The following is a 2750-nucleotide window of genomic DNA, read 5'->3' on the forward strand; positions in this document are numbered from 1 at the left end:
TCCTGGAATATTGTCTGAGGTGGTGGAACTGCTGGGCCTCAGTGCTGTGAGGGCTGACAGTGAAGGTCCCTGAAAGCTTCTCTTTGGCAGTGGAGCTGAGGCATAGAGCTAGCTGATGGGTGTCTGGGCATGGAGGGCTGAGGGTGAAGGGCCCTGGTAGGTTTTCTGTAGGCTTGGCGTTGATGGTGTCAGTGTTCTGAGGGCTTGGGGAAGAGGCATGGAAGGAGCCTGAGGTGGTAGAGCCAGTGGGCATCAGTGTTGGGATTAAGGGCTGTGGGTTAAGGGCTGAGGATTAAGGGCTGTGGAAGGTTGTCCATGGTGGTGGAGGTGATGGGCATCAGTGTCAGGAGGGCTGACAATGAAGGGCTGTAACAGGTGATGTGGTCGGGGGTTAACGGGAGTCAGTTTTCTGAGGGTGAAGGGCTAAGGAAAGTTGTGGTAGTTAAGGTTTTGGACATCAGTGTTGGGAGGGTTGAGGGTGAAGGGCTGTAGATGGTTGTGTTACTTTGGGTGATGGGCAGCAGTCTTGGGAGGGCCTAGGGTGAAGGGCCGTGAATGTTGTTTGTGGTGGTGGAGGTGATGGGCGTCAGTATTGGCAGGACTGAAGGTGAAGGGCTGGGAAAGGTTGACTGTGCTGGTGGCGGTGATGGGCGTCAGTTTTGGGAGCGCTGAGGGTGAAGGGTTATGGGATGTTTTGATGGGGGTCCTGATGGGTGTCAGTGTTAGGAGCCTGAGCGTGAAAGGCCATGGAAGGTTGTCTGTGGTTGTGGGGCTGATGGGCGTCAGTGTTGGCAGGGAGGTTTCAAGGGTCATGGTTGCTGTGGTGGTGGAGCCGACTGGTGTCAGTGTTTAGTGCATTCAGGTTGAAGGCTGTGGAAGGCTGTCTGTGGCCGTGGAGCTGATGGGCGTCAGTGTTGGGAGGGCAGTTTTAAGGGTCATGGTTGCTGTGGTAGGGGAGCCGACTGGTGTCAGTGTTTAGTGCGTTCAGGTTGAAGGCTGTGGAAGGCTGTCTGTGACCGTGGAGCTGATGGCTGTCAGTTCCGTGATGGCTCATGGTGAAGGACTACTGAATGTCGAGGCTGTGAAGCTAATGGGCATCAGTACTGGGAAGGCTGAGGGTGAAGGACTATGGACGTTTGTAGATTCTCCCGTGAGGGCCCATTTTTGGGAATTTCAATTTGGCAATGTAGAGGGTGCTGTCCCAGAACCACCTGGAAAGGTCATAAAGGATTTCCCAGACACCCTGCTGTGGGAGCAGGCAATGGAGCCTGGGGTGTGTGCTGAGGCTGTGTTACCAAGGACAGTTGAGGAGGTCTTTGTGATGAATGTGGTGTGAGAGGCGTCAGGTGACATTGTGGCCCATGATGATGCTGGGTTACTGTGATAGAGTGTGGGTGTCTCATTGGATGTTGTATGTGGGGTGTTTTCCGTGGGTGCCATGCTGGGTATGGTACCGCGATCCTGGCAAGCTGGTTGATCCCCCAGAGTGGATTAGGGAAGTATTAGGGGAGTAGATCCCCCAGAATATTCTTAGGGCTGAGACTCAGGAGAAGGACTTTTTCTGGGGTGAATGTTTGGGAGTCAGATTTGTTAGGGGCTGAGTAAGTTGAGAAGTCTGGGGGTTTAGTGTGTGTTGGAGGAGCTTGGGAGGGAGAAGTGAATGGAGAAAATAAAGGCTTGAACGTAGGAACTCTCCAACCGTTCATCATTGCGGTAACAGAAGTTACCTAGATTGAGGAGACTTTGGAGGTCAAATTGAGTGTCACTGTCTAACTTCTACTGAGCTCCGGCCACATTGCAGGGGAAAATTAGTGAAGTCTGAGTTGCAGGGAGACAATCAGTTGGTACGGCGGGAGGTCTGAGAGTGATGGGGGTTTGATATCTTTAGGAGGCAGTCAAGTGGCCACTCTGTAGGGGACTTGAACTGTCCGGCCCCGCTGGAATGTCTAGAGCCCAAGGTGGCAGGATTTGTAGGGGGCGGGTTTTTGTAGGGGGCAAAGCCTGAGAGTGGAAACATGGAGAGGAACCTGTTGAGAGGGGCAGAGGTTACACTCACCCTTTATCCACAGTGAGTAGCAGGCTGCCGTTAACTTGATTGGTGAGTACGTTGGGTCAGCAGTGGCTGAGACACTATGAGGTTTCCTTCACAAATAGTCCAAGCCAGGGTCCAAAGAAGTGATTGTGGCAGCTCAGATCCCCAGTGGGGAGAGCAAATGAGAGACTTTCAGATAAAAGGGAGTGAAAGGGAAGAGAGGGACAAAAGCAAGATGGTGGGCAGGGTCCTGGAGAAGAACAAAGGCAAGATGGTGGGCCTCGTCAGCATGGCTGCTTGCACAGGAAGTACTTGAATTTTTTCATCTAAGGTTAAGGTTGAGGACATTGTGATAAAAAGATTGTGTCAGGTAAGGTCATAGGCTTGTGTCAAGTTGTTGGATTCTTTGTTGTAGTGAGAGGGATCAGCTGAGAAGGAGGCCATAAGCTTTTCTACCCGAGAGAGGTCTTCAAGTGAGACTGCACCTGCCATCTCTCATAGGGACATGGAGAGACAGACTGAGGAGTTTTGGGGCTCATGGGAGAAGAGAAGTTGGGAGGAGGAGGGTGTTTTAGGGCTACATGAGCGCTGCAGGAGGAGGAGGAGGAGAGGGAGGGAAACGGAAAGTTCACTGGCTCAGGTGAGGCAGGCATGGAGTTCAGAGGTGGGGGTGTTGGCACAGTAGAGAGAGAGGGATAGGAGGGGGGAGGAGTAGTTG

This window comes from Ochotona curzoniae, unplaced genomic scaffold (genome assembly GCF_017591425.1).
Source record: "Ochotona curzoniae isolate NIBS_2020 unplaced genomic scaffold, NIBS_Ocur_1.0 contig_1, whole genome shotgun sequence".
Classification (NCBI taxonomy): Eukaryota; Metazoa; Chordata; class Mammalia; order Lagomorpha; family Ochotonidae; genus Ochotona; species Ochotona curzoniae.